General features: G+C 29.3%; 1 protein-coding gene and 1 long non-coding RNA gene across 2 annotated transcripts in view; one reads left to right on the forward strand and one right to left on the reverse strand.

Annotated features, from left to right (window-relative positions):
- The window catches only part of LOC107436825 (uncharacterized), a 217,196-nt gene that overhangs the window by 170,241 nt on the left and 28,468 nt on the right, over window positions 1–18,487 (reverse strand). The window lies entirely within an intron of this gene.
- Window positions 587–5,119, forward strand: LOC139426919 (uncharacterized). The gene is made up of 2 exons (XR_011638040.1): window positions 587–692; window positions 4,851–5,119. It is a non-coding gene; the product is annotated as an uncharacterized lncRNA (long non-coding RNA).

Raw genomic sequence — 18,487 nt, forward strand, 5'->3', positions numbered from 1 at the left:
CTTAGGTTTTGAATTAATTTTCCAGACATTAAACTAGATTGAAATAAATAAATAAAGCAAAACAATGTGAATAAGACACAAAAATGGAATTTCCATTTTGTGCTTTTTCAAATTTGTTTTTTGTGGTATTTTTAGTACTTTATTCATGCTGTTCAGCTTTATTCATTCCTGGCACAAATTGTACTCTTATCTTCATTTGGATAGAAATAAATGATCAACCAGTTTTCATCTTTTAGAGAAAAGAAAATATAAAAATTTGTAATAACCTTGAAATTTTTAATCAAACTAAAAAATTCGTGATCAAGTCATAAACTGAAATACCAGAAGTTTACTTTTGAAGATAACTGTTTAAAATACGAGCAGTTGAAATAATTAAAATTCATCCGGCAAGGAATAATAATTGCTTATTTAAACAACATTAGACTGAAATTACAAGTTATAATCAAGCAAAAAAAAGGACATTAAAAGACTGCGCGAAGTATTTAAAATACGTTTTAGCATCGTAATCGCATAGTCAATTAACTTCTACTTCAACTACTATACGTGCAGCGAATGATCGTTAAGAATGATACACCCTTTATACACTCAAAGATGGAAGTGCGTTGGAACAGGTAATTATGGATTATGCAGGGAATTTAATGATCCTCTAGAAATGATTTCAAGTGCCAAGTAATGGCAAACCTCGAAAAGGTGTGAGTAGGCTTTTTCCGTATTCCTTTCCCAGAAATAAACTTGATTTAATCGCTACTTTCTGCTTCCTGATTCAAACGCAAACAACAAATAAAGTTTAAATGAATAGATAATGACAATTTTAAGTCTTTTTGGCCGCAGGTAATGTTTTCAAAAAATAAAAATAATCTTTCAATAAATATTTCTCTAAATAAAGCTGTTTTACGTGTTTTGTTAGATTAACTTATTTTTTTCAAGCGTCCTTTTAATTCTCCGACGCCGGTGGGTCCTTTTATATATTTTTCTCTGGCGCCCTAACTACTACCAAAATTATATTTTGGTACTTTTTTGATTATAAAAAAAAGTCTAATAGTTACTAAAAAATCTGCTAAATTATCGGAATTAAAATTGTAATAAAATATAAAATTTTAAAAAAATAGTTCAATTATTTTTAATTCATATTTAAAAATTCATCCATAATGGATTTTGTAAATTAAAGAAATTTCAATGATGAATAGCGATTTCTTTCAGACCCAAATAAGTGCAAATTTAAAATAGTATTATCGTTTGGAAGTGTGCCGTGTTTGGAAGATTTTTCATTTACAGAGTTGCCTACTTTAAACGCTTCTCGTAAAAAAATTTATTCTAATGGTAGCTAAATTCATGTTTTAATGTATTATTTTTAATTTATTTAAACTTATTTTCCACACCAATACATATAAATGATTTAAAAGTCCATATGCAACGCCACGTTTTTCCAGCTCTCTCGCGGTGAAACCCTTAAAATGTTGGCAAAATTATAAAAATTTCTGAAAGCTTTGGTTTTTAAATGTCTACCATACTATTAAATATTTTGCTAAAAGTTTAGTAGTTGCCTTTAGTAGTTTCATACTGTATTTCATAAAAATAAATTATTAAAATATTCAATATATTATTTTTCACTTATTTTGACCTAAATTAATACAAAATAATAAAAATAAATTTAATAATTTTTTTTACAAGAAAAAAAGCAATAGCACAAATGTTTCATTATTAGGATAAATTTTGCTTAAACAAGATATTATAATTATAACCGTCATTGATCAGCCGACCCAATTTTTGGGTTAACGACTACAAATGTTCAACTCCGTAGCCTTGTAATTTTGAACCCAATCCAGAAGACAAGGGAACTCCCGGATCGAGTATTGGGAGAAATTTGCCTTCGTGGAGGACTTTTTGATGGAGCTAACCAGCATTTGCGTTACATAGAGAGGAAGACCACGTGAACCTCCCAATGTTAGCCTAACCCATGATCCGTCTACCACTGAGGATATTTCACGTCAGCACTGTGGTCGGATAAAGCCGGATAAAGTATTAAAGCAGGAAGAATTTTTTTGCTAAGAAATCAATTACTCTTTCTCTTTTCCGAGAATAAAAATTTACTTTAAATACTTGTATATTTTTCGCGCTTGAATCTTCACAAATATAATATTACCTAATCATTTTATCAAACGTTTTTCGCATTAGTTCGTTACTATTTTTTTCATTTGTTTTTAAATTGCTTAATACATCATACACAAGCTGTAACCAGCATAATTAAAAATATTAAATTATTCATAAATTAAGAATTCCAATTCTCTGCGAAAATGAATTAAATAACTCGATCGCAATGAGTAAATAATTTTAAAACGGTAATAGAAAACTTAAAATACCTGTTTTACACAATTGTGATATTAGTCTGTTTTAAAAAGCTTTATAAAAGTTAGTTTTCTAATCTAATTGGAGACACTAGAGGCAGTTTAATTCTTTTGTATAAGGAGATCATCCTAATTCCCTTATGATTGTAAGAAAGTTCATGCGCTAGAATTAAATCTAAGATAATCAGTTTTTGGAACACAAACAATACCTATAAGCTCTTGCTAATTATTATGCTTCAAAATATTTAAAAGGCAACAATTGTTTACCTTTAAGATCATTAACAAAGAATACAAGCTTAGCTTAACCATTTTAATGATTAATAGTTTGCTATGGCTTCATTTCCAAATAATCATTTTGAATTATTATGCATAACTTTATTAAAGAACAATGCACTATAATAATAAACGCTTTTATCAAATTAATAATTCGTGCATGTTTAAAAAACTTGCTTTTAACCTGCGCAATGTTTTATTGTGTATCATAATATAATCTATTACATCTTTGAATTAAAAAAAATACAAATATATACCTTAAATTAATCTCCATTAAAAACTACTTCAATAAATTTCTTGCAGTCTCATTTTAAGCGTCAGTACATATTTCCAAACAAAATAAACTTCTCTAATATTAATATGTTAATTTTCTATATAAATAATCTGTAAACTCAAGATTTCATATTTTATAAAAATTACTATACTCTGTAGTACAAAATAAAATAAAAGAGACTGATGCATACACTACGGCAAAGAGATCATACAAGTATTGCGAAATGCAGTTAACATCAAATATGCCATGCCTATAACTTCAATGTGAAAGTTTTACAACCAATTTTACTGCGCAATTAAAATTGATTTAAAACAAGGTACTCAATTTATATCTCTTAGAACAAATTTTTATATTCTCATTGAAGGACTAAAATGAATAATAAACAATTCAGATAATGAGTTTGGAGTTTTATTACTCATGGACGTTACTATAAGGAAATCGAGTTTAATGGGTCATTTTTTACACTATCGCATTTCGTATCTAAAGGCAACAAATTTTAAATGAAAGTTATTTTCTTTCAACATGAGGCTATAAAATAAATTGAATTAGTAAAAAAAAATCTCTAAATTAATAAATAATTGAATACAGGTTTATTTTTACAGAATATCAAAGCAATGCCACAAGGTAAGGTTGGTTAATGTATATTTCCACCCCAAAAGTGATACAATAAAAGTTTATCTAAACTGTTCATATGCTGGAATATAAAAACCAACATTATTATAGCATTAATGCTCGCTCCTAACTATTTACATAATGTAAAAAAAAAAAAGCATTTACGAAAATAATGATTGAGTTTATTTTGAATTATTCGGAACTATTTTGTTTTTTAAAAATAAATGCTAAAAATCAAACACGTGAATTACACCTTTTACGTTTTTGTTCTTCATAAAGTGACGCTTGACTCTAAAAAGTTAACCTTTCTATGAAAGATTTTTCAAATGGTAGCAAACTTTAAGCTTTAATATTTGATGCTTTAGGGATCCACCGAGCTGCAAGTGCATGTACGATTTTCAACTCTCTTTTTTGTTCTTCATAAAGTGACGCTTGACACTAAAAAGTTAACCTTTCTATGAAAGATTTTTCAAATGGTAGCAAACTTTAAGCTTTAATAGTTGATTCTTTAGGGAGCCACCGAGCTGCGAAAGCGAAGCAAGATTTTCAACTCTCCGATTTGCACTTAAAATAAATAATAGTGCCATGGATTTAGGTAGGTATATTGTTATTTAAGTTGCGCTAGATCTATGGGAATGGGCTATTGGTGACGCTATGGTGAGCTACAATGGGTTATTGGTGACAGTCTATAGGTGACGGCTATTGGTGACGGTCTGGGAAGCATCCCTGGGGATGATCCGATAACTGGACAACCTGCAAGTAAAGACGAGCTCATTACGGTCGAACAATTTAATGAGGGCCGATACCGAGCACCCTCGGTCCTTACGCAGGCTGGTCAAGGTGGTCACCCATCCGCTTACTGACCACAGCCATTGATGCATGACTTCGGTGCTCGGAATCGTGTCTTTACGATCAATCCACTGAGTGTCGCCATGGATTTAGAGCAATGTTCTCTGGAATGCAGCTGTTTCTGCATGAAACTGTGAAGTGAGTTCATGATGGCGAAAGTAACGTGAAAACTGTCGTTGTTTCTTATTTCACTTGATACAGTTCTTGGCTAGACCAGGTCCAGATGACCTTTAACCCACAGAAAGTCATGAACCAGCACAGGATTTTCAAAGAGATCTCACTTCCCAAGCTCTAAACAGGAGAGCAAATGGTCTGGAGTCGATTGGTGCGTATGAAAGTGTACGAATATCCACGTATGACGTGTACGAGAAATGAACGTGTATGAAAGTGTACGAGTTTCACGTGCCATGAAAGTGTACATCCACGTATGAAAGTGTACGAGTATATCTACTGATGAATCTAGTAATGGTGGTGTGTAATTTTCTTTTACCCTTTAGTTCTAGGGCAGCCCCAGGATGTTTCTGATGGTACCAGTCATGAGCAGGTGGAATCCTCCAGGTCCTGTTGTTTCCGGGTCTGACTTTCAAGAATATTTCCTTATAGGTAAGAAGACCACTAATTTCTAGTGGTTCAGCAGAGCCCTGATTGGCCAATCGTGAAAGCTAAAACAAGTAAATTTGTATAGGTGGATAAACTGATCGCCGCAGAGAGCTAGTTCTGTATATCATATCCATTAAAGCATGCTGATCAAATAAATCTGATAATTCACATTGACTATGTTTTCTAAACACAAGATTTAAACAGCTCCACGATAATTTCTTTAACACCCCCCAAAAAAAGACAAAAGTAATGTTTGAAATTCACTGTGTTTTTCAGTTCTTCTCAGGCGCATCCACAGTTAAAACAATAACGACAAACAGAACATTCTGTAAAGTATCGAAATTTCCATTTTAAACAGTCAAAAGAGGAAGACATTCACAGAATACGAACAACTTAATGATTAATGCCCGGGGTCGTTTTAAAACACCCCATCTGTATTTTAGACATAGAACGGAAATTATTGATTTGGACTTTTATTAACTTTACTGTTTGCGTAACAACAAGTTCGCTCAAACGTTAGTTCGGTATCTTCAGGGCATCAATGAATTTCAAATATCTATCAACATTCTCTTTTTCTTTTATTTTATTCTCAATTTCCTTTTAAAGTTTTTAAAAAAATGCTATTCCTATTACGTTTCTGGTTCATTGCTTAAAATAAATCGATGAATCTTCAAAATAATCATTCTCAGAAAGAGACAGTTTTATTTGTTTTTATTTAGGAGAATATTTCCAGACAGTTTTCAATTATTTAAATTATTTAAGGAAAAAAATAAAGTTTTACTTACGAATTGTTTCGTGAAATAAAAATGCATAGAGTGAATAAGAGAGTAATTGTTGGCGCTGAGAAACAAAATTTAATAAATATGGTTATAATACTGTGAATCATCCAGTAGGATTAAATAGTCGAGTACAGTAAAAATAAAAATAAAAAAATTTCCAAAAAAACATATTAAATTTTTCCAGAAAAATCTAGATCAGTGGTTACCAAATGGCAGCCCGCGGGCCGCATCCGACCCGCGAAACCTTTTTTTGTGGCCCACGAACTAAAATATATTAGTTGTCATTTTTTGTAGACAATTTTCGTGAAAAATCTGTATGAGTTTAAAATACTTTTCCTTCGTTTAAAAAAAAAAACACTAATTTCTTCGTTTCTGTGAAATTTAACATACCAACGGTGCAAAAAAATTTATTTCTCAGGTTTTGCATCCTAGAAAATATTTATTTAAAATACAAAAATAATCGTGTATGTTGCTTAAAAATCTACTTCGAATTTTAATTTCTAATTCAATACATTTGTTTTGTACAACTTGATTAAAAGTCGGACAGCAATATTTAATGTTCCTTCAAACATAAAAGAGTCTTATATAAAATTTTGATAAAGTTGTGGCCCGTCATTTAATTGGTGTTTTTGATTGCGGCCCCCGGCCTCATGTAAGTTGGAAACCCCTGTTCTAGATGGTCACTAACTGTTCTTCAGAAGAAAATAATTAATTTCATCCCTGTAAAAGTCAACAATAGTTCCCGAACCTTCAAGCGAAATCTGAAAGGCTGCGACTATTGAAAATTGAGATCAAAATTTTAGCTAAGTACGGCAAGTTAATTACACTATGGAACGTTGTCAAAAACTGCATTGCTCAACCAACAAGCCTCTTAACAATTAGAAACTATGTCTCGACTTATAGTAGCCGAAGCCTGGTGTAAACGAGAGTAAACTTGAGAACATCAGTTCAAATTTTGGGACTTAAAAGGCGTTTTCCCTTATTTCCCAAAAGCAATAGTAGTTCGCATTAACTATAGACAGCAATATACAATTTTATTCTTTATGTTAATTACACTTTTTCCATAAGTTTTATGAAGTTTTTTGTTTTATATTAATTAAAATAATTTATAAAAAAGTGAAGTTTATTTATTTCATGCATTTACTCTTGTTCGCTTTCTGTAAATTACTACTAACTAGCTACACATACCTACAAAAGCTATATACGTGTATGCCGTAGGCTTATTGGAAAATTACAGACTGTCATTGTCATTTATTATAGACTTATTGCAATTAGCCTTGAAAACGCATTGCAAGATGACAGCACTCGATCAAATTTTGTAAATTTTCATTTAAAATTACGCCCTTTCTAATAATGTAAAAATTTTAAAGTACCCAAGTTCTTCCGAATATAATTAAATAAAATAATAAATAATCACTAAAATTATTTTTTGCATAGTCGGTCTTTTAATAAACGATTATTTTAATTGTGGGCATAAACTTCCAATTTCAAAATTTCACGAAAAAAGTGAACTATATAAAAAATTAAATCAAAATTAAATGGTTCCAAATTTCGATAGTTCTCCCAACTAAATTGTAAGGACCGTATTTTCCAGATTGATGTTACCCCCTTCCGTACTTTAATTGTTAAATATCCAAATCCATTTAACAGAAAATATGCTTATTTAGAAAAAGCAAATTTTGCAACATAGTTGACAGTAATACTTGAGATCAACCCTTTAAAAAATTACGATGAAACTTTTTTTTGTTCACAACATTTCACTACAATATATTTTTATAAACCAAATATACACAGGGTTTCCTCGGTCCTTGAAAAATTTTAGTAGTGGTAGCAGGGTTTCCGCTACGGTAGCTTTTTTCGCAAAATGCGAAAAGACCCCTCAAAAATGCTAAAATTCAACAAAGCATTTTCGCATTTTTGCTAAAGGATTTTACTAAATTCCATTAAAAAAAAAGCTTCCGCGAAAAACCATGACGCTAACATCCATGAAAAAAACTTGATCAAACAAGGAGAAAAAATCTAAATATCTTTCGCAAGAAGAACCATGACGCTAGCGTTCACGAAAACCAAAATGTTTTGATAAATAATAAATGTGTTTTTTTTTTGTTATAGGTATTCTTTTTGATATTCTTGTACATTAAGCTATTCTTTGTCAGATAACTTACAGTACTTGTTTGATATAAAGTAATTTTATAAGCCTAATGGCATTTTAGCATTTTGCTAAAACTTTTTTTCAGATTTTAGCTTTTTTGCTAATGAATTTTTAGACTCAGCTTAAACCCTGAGTGGTAGTAAGAATAATGCTAGAAGATATTTCTTATTTTAATATACCACTTTATTTTTAAGTGGTTTAAAATATGAAATTTTTATGCATATAAACTCTTTTGGGAGAACAATTTTTTGTGGTGGCTACACAGAAATTAAATTATCGACATTTGTTTAATTTTCGTTACCAGTTTTTGTTGTTGTTTCTAATGCCACTTGCCAAGCTAGCAAGCCTGCTTGGTGAAACGGAGCAAATTTAAGGCAGAGGGCGGACACATTCATACATCCATGCATTCATCCACAGATCGTAATTTTTTACCTGGATCAGAGAACGATCGATCTCCAATCCAGTACTCCCAGAGGTATTGATTTGCTATGGAAACATGGAGGACTTTGCTGCTCGACAGATTTAATGTGCATCAGTCACCCTTTACTGCACGGGGAGTCTTCGGCCAGCGGGGTTCGAACCCACGAACATGGGCCCAGCGCCCTACTATCCATGTTACCACTTTTTAAAATTTATAAGGCTCGTGAGAACCCTGTTTTCAGTTGTGCAATAATAAATCTACTTTTTACGAATCAAAATTGATGCTCGTAAATAAATAAAGACGAGGTTATTTGCAAAATTATTTACAAAAATAATTTGTAAATGTAAAAATATTTAGCTCATTGAAAAGAAGTGCAACGTTTAAGATTAGAAAACATTGATGATGAAACAAGGCAAATATTTATAATTATTCCTATTTTATCTCATCTTTTCCTGTTCTCAAAATAAAAACAAATCAACCAGTCCTAATGTACGCATTATGCTGTGAATATGTGCATGTAAATATTATATTCATGATAGTATGATAGTGCAAAATGCTTACTACAACATCTTCTTACTTATATAATGTTTCCAATAAAATAACTAGAAAATCTAAAAGTAACTCTGAAACTGCGGCAAGTATTTTTTTTCTCCGTTTCTTTTCGCTTGAAATCTATTTACAGTATACAGGAAATGATAATCTCAATCCATGTGTCACTTTCTCTTTAAAGAAAAAAAACTTTCATAACATAACAAGTTAGGAACACAAACAAGATTTGTTTTTCTTTTCTCATCTTTTACAGTTGTATTATAATACATTTTTCTTTCTTTGCAAGAACGCGGAACAAATTATGAAGCACCAATGGTCTAAATTGATTCTTTTTATTAGATTTCGAAAACTAAAAGCAGTAAATTAAAACTGCTTTACTAAGTTTTTTCCTTTTTAATAATTTTGAAATCACTTTATTCGTTGTTCAAATCGTTTTAGTTGAAGTTTTTTTTTCTTCGCAAAATAACACGATTTTCTTTCCAACTATTTTTTTTTTCCTAGTTTAATTGTAACAGGATTTGAAGCGTTCTAGATAGAAAAAAAAATTAAACTTTAAACCTTCTTACGCTTAAAAATTGCTTTCTTGCCTACTGAATAAACTTTTAGTTTAAATATAGAAATTTTAATTAAAAAAGGAGTCGAATTTTTTTTATTAAATATAAATATTTAAATATAGAAATTTAAATTAAAAAATGGAGTTGAATTTTATTTAATATAGAAATTGACCTTAAAAAGGAGTTGAATTTTATTTAAATGTATAAATTTGAATTAAAAGAGGAGTTGAATTTTACTTAAATATAAAATTTAAAAAATATGAGTTGAGTTTTATTTAAATATAAAAATAATAAAAAATTCGAGTTACTTACATTTTTATGGCGCAGATTTTTTCAAAGTATTTAATTTATTGTGCATTTGACGGTATGAAATTGAAAATATATTTTAGAAGAGCTAATTAAAGAGAATAAAACTTTAATTAAGAACAGAGATAAAGAAAAACACTAGCATTTGAAAATGGAAGCTTCACATTCAGCCTTTTAGAAAAGAGCAGTGCATCAATAACTACCACATTTTTCAACAATTAAAAAAGAAATATTTACGTTTAAACATTAATTATTATAGTTCATAGTCAGCAAAGTAAGTCTATTAAACTATTAATATTCTTAACAAGAATTTACCAGTTAAAATTTTCATTCAGTTTAAAAGCTCGGATTTTTCAAGACATCGGTGGCTTTACTGATAACTCTGCTTTTATATTTATGTTTGTAACAAATTACAGATTTGAATTTTAGTTTAATTAATTTTATTGGTTTACTAATTTGTTTTAATTAATTGACTATTATTACAGGGTAATCAATCCGAAAGTAATATAATATCAGGGCTGCCAACTTTCTATTTTTTTTATTAAAATTTATTCTAGTGGATCTAAGTTCATGTTTTAGCGTATTACTTTTTATGCATTTGAATTTATTTTCCACACCACTACATATAAATGATTTAAAAGTTCATATGCAACACCACTTTGCTCTAGCTATTCCGGGGTGAAGCTTTTAAAATTTTGGCAAAAGATTATCGAAAATTCTGAAAGTCTCAGGCCAAATCTGAAAGTCTCTGGCTTTACCGTGTGGTCAAACGGTAAATAACTACAAACTAAATTCTCGAATATTAGAGAGATTTTGCTAGTTTTTAAAAGGTTTAGCATGGCACATCCTTAAAAAGTGGTGAATTATATAAGCCTACAAATGGTTTAGAAATAGTTGTGAATAAAAATTTACTAAATTGAAATTATTAAACCAAGAATCACAATTAATAAACTACGACTTGAAAATATTTATTAACTGTCAGGAACAAGTTGGCATCTCTGTATATAAATAAAACTATTTTTGTATATTCTATATTGCATTAATTTCTTCAAAACATTTTAGTAACGATAATAATATAAAAAATAAAAATTTACTCAAATTATGTGTTTCTAATAATCTTGGCTTCGCCGGTCACTGGTGACCCCCGTGGTGACCGTCTATCACTCTATAAAATATTATGATTTTTAAAACAAGAATTAAGCAAACAAGCGTTATACTTTTTGTTACTAGTTTAAATAATTGACTGTAAGATCTGGAATAAGATAGCATTTTATATCACATCTTTAATAACTATTAATAAACAAGTTATGGATATAAAGACCTGCCAATTTCTTCGGCTTCAAGCCCAAGATACTTAAGAATTATTTGAAGTATTAGCAGACCATCACAATATATAAATTGTTATAAGATATGCATACATTATTGGAAAAGCATGCAGTGATTGTCTTTAGGCGATGGCGAAATTTTTAAGAGCCTTTAATTAAATATTAATAAGAGCCTTAAATTAATAATTAATAAGAGCCTTAAATTAAATATGTACTATATAACTGTTACTTTAATGTTGACAGCTAAAATATCCGGGTGGGTAGCTTTGCATATAAATGTTCTGATTGCAACTTTTCATCCTTTTTGGGAAAATGCCTTCTGGTGGTAGCTAAATTTATGTTTTAATGTGAGATTCTTTGTTTTGTAAATTTGACTTGAAGTAATTTTCCACTCAGATGTCAACTCTCCCCAGGGATCGTACAATCCTTAAAAATTTTAAAAAGGTAGTAAAAAATCGAAAAATTAAAATGTAATTTAATGCTGAATTCACTGCTACGCTTAATTATGTTTCCAAATAAATATATTTAGACACTTAGACACGAAATGTGACACAAAGAATTTTTAATTTTACAGATAAAGCATATAAAGAGAAATGCAAATACTTCATTAGAATAATAACACCACATTTAATTTTCATTGGAGACGTTTATAGAATATTTAAAGTGAAGAAAAACTTGTGTTTTTATTATGAATTATTTTTTATAACTTGATTAAAAAGAGGTTTTCATCACCATTGCATGTCAAAAATTTTAATAAATATATGGAAAGGTTTACATAATGCGAATCACCGTTGCATGCCAAAAATTTTAATAAATTTATGGAAAGGCTTGCATAATGCGAGCTCTTTCTTTATGTATCCAAGATAAACTTCAAAAAGAACGTAATTTAATTTAATATCTTTTTAGAGATGCCAACTGCTTCGAATTCATCAAAATATTTCATACCTGCCAACTTTTAATCCAGATTTTCCCCAGTGGTAGTAAAATGGAATTTAAATTACAATTTTAGACAGAAACATACGCTGTGATTTGAACAAGCTTATTCGGAATACCACAACAGTATTACATATTAATTTATATGATTAATTTTTTTAAAAATTGTGGTGGATCAAAAAGATTATAAATTAAGTTTATAAACGCAAGGAATAAATAGAAAGCATACATTTTAGTACCTCTTAAGTGTAGAAATAAAATTTTGCGCCAAATGCGTAAAAGCTGGTAGGTATAATATTTTAAAAAACAGTAGAGAACTACAACAAACTAAAATTTGCAGAATTCTGTTAATTTTTGCCAATTTCATTATGAGGCGCAACATGACTTAACTATAACAAAGTAACGTATCTTATAAGCCTTTGAAGTAATTAGAAGTAATGGTGAGTATAATCGAATCAAAATACCTATAAAATCGATTCGAATAATCAAATACCTTTAAATCGAATGCTCTAAACTAAGAATTATACATTAAAAGACTACCACTCGAAAATATTTAAGCTCTGCCCTGAGAAAGTTGGCATCTTTTTTTTTTTAAAAAAAAGAGATAAATTCTCCACCACGTAATAAAAAAATATGGCACCTTTTTTTTAACAATTTTGATGCTTATTCCTATAATGAATCAAAGATAAACAAATATAATTACTTAAGTTATTGAGAATAAAACTAAATCGCTTTGAAAAAAAGACTTAGTAAAGTGATTGTAAAAAAATAAACGTTATTTACACTTTATAATTTTTTAATTTATAAACAATCACTAATGTTTATTATTTAATTTAACTTGATATTTCTAAATTAGAAATAACATTTTAACGCACATCGTTATTAATGCATTACAGCATAAGATTCATTAATGAGTTTTTACAGTTGTTCATCGACTCTTATGACCCTTTTTTTGAACCCAAGCCAACATGAGGAGTAAATCCATGAAATGGAGCATGGCAATTCTACACACACCATTTCCACCGCTAACGATCGCCAAGTGCCGCCAAGTGAGACGCCTCAATCTCACTTCTAAGCATGTTTTTTGAGCTCTTACATGAACAAATCGAGGAAAACTGAATTGAATATTGCAGTTATTTATTCAGTGACTAATTTTTTATAAATTTTTCCTCGAACTTTTGACATCAAAGCGAGGACACTCATTTATTTCGCTTTTATAGCTGTTGTAAGTTGCGAAATGCTTCGAGATTTTATTTAGTTGAAAATCTTTCAAATGACCAAATTTGACCAAAATAGATCGTAAAAATTGTTTTTAAAAGTTATTAAACTAACCGAGCTAAAACTAACAAACTTTTAAAGACAATAAAAGTAGGTCCTCAATACGCTTAAAAGAAGAAGGTCAGCGTGAACAAAAATGGTTTTTAAATCCAAAATATATATTCAAGGTTTCAAAAAACTAACATTGTTTTAAACTTAATTTTTTACGCTATATTTAAACAAGTGATTACAAAACTAGAGAAACAAATTATAGGAATTAAAATTGCAACAATTTAATTATATTCTAAAAGGAAGCATTGAGCGATTCCAAAGCGAAAGTACAATTATAAAGTGTAATTATACGAAGATAATTTTTTAACGAATATCAATGAAATAACTTTTATCACTTCTCTTTTGGTACAAACTACTCTTTCGTTTACACTTTTTGTATTTTGGTACTAATAAATTTCAAGAATAGATACGTACTTACCGAACATTTTTAACAAATATATTAATTAATTGGGTACTTGCACTTCAAGAAGAAGATCAAAAATACCCACACATGTGACCAATGACGTCGGCATCAGCTGATCGTTTATAAGCAAAATGGCGTGTTAAAGTTGAGCTAAGTTTCTCCACGTAAGATAGAATATTCATTAACTTGAGACTATTTAAATATAGTGCTGTATCACACATCGAATTTATTGAAATATAATTCTTTCTCTTCTATGTCTTATTTAACTTATATTTATTTTTTGTTTATGTATTTTATTGTAGCGGTAATATATTTTTGTTTTGTGTACCAGACAACTTCGATGCATAATTAGTTTGTTTATGTTCTTCATGGCTTCATGCCTGTCTTTGTGTTAAGTAAGAAATATATAGAGAAATAATTAAAATCCTTGCAAAAGAATCTTTGTATAAGAATATAGAATAAATCATTTAAGAGAATTGATGCTGGACGTGGTTGGCTTACTCAAAATATAATGGAAAGAACAGTTGCTAACGTAAGCAAATGCCACGTTTCAACAACCAATCAGGATCGGAATACCCATACTACGTCACTTGCAGGTATCCCATTCCACATATCACGTGTGAGATAAAGTCGTAGAATCGCACAGTATAAAATCTTTGAAAGCATTTGATTTTAAGTTTCTAAAAAGTATTGTTTCTTTACAAATTCTTTGATCTACTTTCATATAGTATAATTTGACTTCTGAACAAAATTTTAGTCTTATAAATTCTGTGCCAAGTAATTACTACGTAAAAAACTAGCTAAAATCTTATCTTTAACTGTGAATATTGACTCTGTTATAAATAGCCTATGCTATAGTTAAATATAATTTATGATTATTTTAATAACATTGCATTGAACATTGAAGTGGAATTCCAGGTATTTAATTATAATTCCTTACTTCTGAGCCATTCTATATAAAAATTTATTTTATAATTGTAAGCAGGAATTATTTTAACTACATAAACACTTAACGTTTTTAAAAAATCATCATCATAATTTTATCAGTGTACCTAAGGCCGTTTACAAAAGAATATATTTTGAATTTATTTAGGGTATGTTTGTTTAAATTATTTATCTCATCAAAATCATTATTTATGAACTTAATTGAACTAAAATAAAGGATATTAGCATATACATTTGTTATCACTTTAAAAATAAAATCTCGCATAATAAATTAAAAAATTCGGTAATTATGTACTCGAATGAACATAATCAATGTTAAGAAATATATTTTACTTATTATTTTTGTAAACAATTGATGAAACTTCAAAAAAAAAACTTATTTTTTGAGGGAAAACTCATTAAAGCGTCTGATTCAAAATTTTTATTAATTTTTCTTACCTTTCTTCTTCATTATTTTGCATTTAACTTAGGCCAAAAATAAGCGAAATATAGTATGTTACGCATTTTTAAAATTAATGATTATGAAATACAGTATGAAACACCGGTTTTTCTGCATTGAAGGTAAAATCTTACAAACACAGCTCATTTTAAAACAATAATCTTTCAAATTCGCACTCGTTTTACATTATTCAGATCTAATCGAAACAATTATTCATCATTCAAATTTCTTTACAAAATCAATTATTAATAACTGTTTAAAAAAAAAATTTCAAGAAATTTTCGAAACATTTTTCGAACTCTTTATTGAAAATTTATATTTTAATACAAACATAATTCAAATAATCTAACAAGTTTTTTTTTAGTTAAGCTGTTTCTATAATTAAGAAATATCAAAATATATTTATGATATAATTAGAGCTTAATTAAAAAGAATGTATAAAAAGACACCGATGTCCTTATCTGAGTCAAAGGGTTAACCACATTAGATAAAATCTTTCCCCAACCAAACTCCCAAACAAGAGATAACTATACGATTAAAGAAAAGAAAGTGGTTAAAACATTTCATTTCTTAGCTTCGAACGAAATGTGGAACATCTCCCTAAGGGTGGAGCCGAAAGTCATAACCACTTCTCAACAAAACACATATATACTTCACAAAAAGGGTGGACCTGGAGAAATGCCAAGACCCCGTTTACTAATACAAGGATGGAGGAGATTAAGAACGTTTCCAGAAAACGACTCCCAGGAAGAAATGTTGCTCTTTAAGGGAAAAACGCCATTTCGAATATTTTATATTTTATCACCACCAATGGAATGAATTCTCGTTCATACTTTGTTTTATAAATATTACATGAGAAGCAGAAGATACCAACTGATCCGGTTTCGACTGAATATTTTAAAAAACTGTAGAGAGCTACAAAATATTTGTAGGATTTTGGCTAATTTTACCGACTTTTGAAAAGGCTCGACACGGCTTAACTGTGGTTTGGTTTATTGGAATTATATACATTTGCCTTCTAAGCCTTTGTCAAATACAAGAACTGATAGCACAATACAAAGAAGGATAGCACGTAGATACATCAAGGGTAATAGCGGGAATCGAACCCTCTACCTCCACGCTTTGTACAGCGTTTGATACCGCTCGGTCAGGGAGGCACCGATCTGCTTAACTGCGATAAAGTGGCGTATCACATACGTTTTTAAATCATTTAGAAGTAGTCGTGAATAAAAACTCTCTAAATCGAATTTACTATACCAAAAATCATACAGATAAAAGCTACCACTCGAAAATAATTATCCGCTGTTCGGAACAAATTGGTATCTGAGGAGCGAAGAAATATTTTATAATTCGTAAATCATAGAACTTTTTGGGTTGAGCGTAAAGTTCAAGACAAAGAGACATTTAATAAATTATTTGGTTACATTTACTTGTACCAATTTCTGGTAATATTGAATTTTAGGCTTTACCATTCATTGCTTGCATTTAATTCATTAACGATTTAATTTATTTAAAAAAGACAGGTCACCTTTTTTTTTTTTTTTTTTTTTTTTTTTTTTTTTTTTTTTTTTTTTTNTTTTTGCTCGTGTAAATTTCAAATCTAATAAGCAATAACATATCAAATAATTAAAATAAAAGCTAAGTCTTTTTGCATATGCTTGTTTCTGCTGCAAATAAGGTATTTTATTTATTTGATCTGTTATTCATTTAATCTTTTATTTTGTCTGAAACTGTGGCATTAAAAAGATTAAAACTTTAGTGACCTATGCCGAACCACTTTTTTCATAAAGGTATTTTTTACATCACTACAAAATGTCACGTTTTCATTACAGTAGCAGGTAGGGGTGATAACTTTTTGTAAAATATTTTATACAGTGACAAATAAAAACTAAAGCTTTCAGATATTTTAGTAATTTTGCCAAAACTTTAAAAACCTTATCTCAAAAAAGCTAGAACAAAGTGGCGTTTTATATTTTTTGAATCTTTTGCATGCAGTTGGTAAGGAAAATAATTTTAAATAATATTTGCATCGCAAATAATCATACATTAAAACATAAACTTAGCTACCACTAGAAGAAATTTTCCCAAAAAGCGTTTGTCTCATCTTAATGCTCTCAAGCATTAAGAAAAATATTCAGGTTTATATAATGAAATGTTGACATCAACAGTTTAAAATATAATTTTGATAAGGTTGCTGCCGTGTAGAAAAATAATGAAGTGGTGAAAATATATCACGGGGATGGTTGATATTTGTTTATTTTTAACTTTAGTTCATTTCGACAGTTTTTACTTCTGGGAATATTTTATTTAGCTTGACAATATATTTTGCTGATTACAAATTCGTAAATTTATTATGATTTCATTACATTTGGCTACAATTTTTTTTCTATGCTGTAGCAACTTTGAATATAATTTATGAAGACTTAACGATATAAAATCCAGTAAGAGAATAAATTATTAATATTTTTCCGAAATACATTGCGTGTCCTAATGGATAAAATGAAAGTCCTGTGAGTGGGAGGGTTAGTCGCCTGCACATGTCACGATTTTTCGTGATAAAGCCATTTTATTTGACGAATTAACACTTACCTACTGACATGTGCAATGCTATTCCCTCGACAAGTGAAAAGATTATGCATAAATAATAGCGCACGAGGAAAAATGCTTATTCGCTTAAGGAATAAGCTTTAGTGGCTCATCCCTTTCTCGTTTGGTTTTGATAAGATTTCGTGGCATTTCAATTGCATTATATCTTTAAGACTGTATGGAGTTCTCTTTTTTTTTTCTTACAATTGTAACTCATGTCTATAAAAAATAACACAAAATGAATACTATCGCGATTCACGATGTCATTTACCAACCTATGTTTCAGAAAAAAGATTGGATAACAATGAATCTGATGATGAATCTGATGAAGATATAAGTCAACAAAATCTGTAAATTAATCATGCCCAAAACCGTCATGTCTGTCTTATCAAAGTAATTTTCCTTCGTCTTAACCCAAATGTTATATTTTTACATAGGAACAATTTCCAGATAATTATAAATTTTCACTAAACAACAACAAATTATACAAAAATATTTTATTGGTATTAAAATCGCCATGCCTTCAACAAAAATGCTTTTCTGATAAACTTGGAACAGTGGCTCCTCCATTAATTTTTCTAGTTATTTACTTATTGTTTCCTTCTTTCCCGAAAAGAAGACAAAATAAATTAATAAACTTAGAATTCGTTCACATTAAACTCTTAAAAATGCATAGGGTCTCTTTAATAAATTTAATTTTAAAAAACTTTTTTTCTCAGTTCCATACTTTATCATTTTAATTTCGGAATGCGAACTATTCATGCAAGCGATAACTGCCAGATTCAGCAGTTCTTTTTTAAATCTCACAACAAG

Source organism: Parasteatoda tepidariorum, chromosome 1 (assembly GCF_043381705.1).
Source record: "Parasteatoda tepidariorum isolate YZ-2023 chromosome 1, CAS_Ptep_4.0, whole genome shotgun sequence".
Taxonomy (NCBI): Eukaryota; Metazoa; Arthropoda; class Arachnida; order Araneae; family Theridiidae; genus Parasteatoda; species Parasteatoda tepidariorum.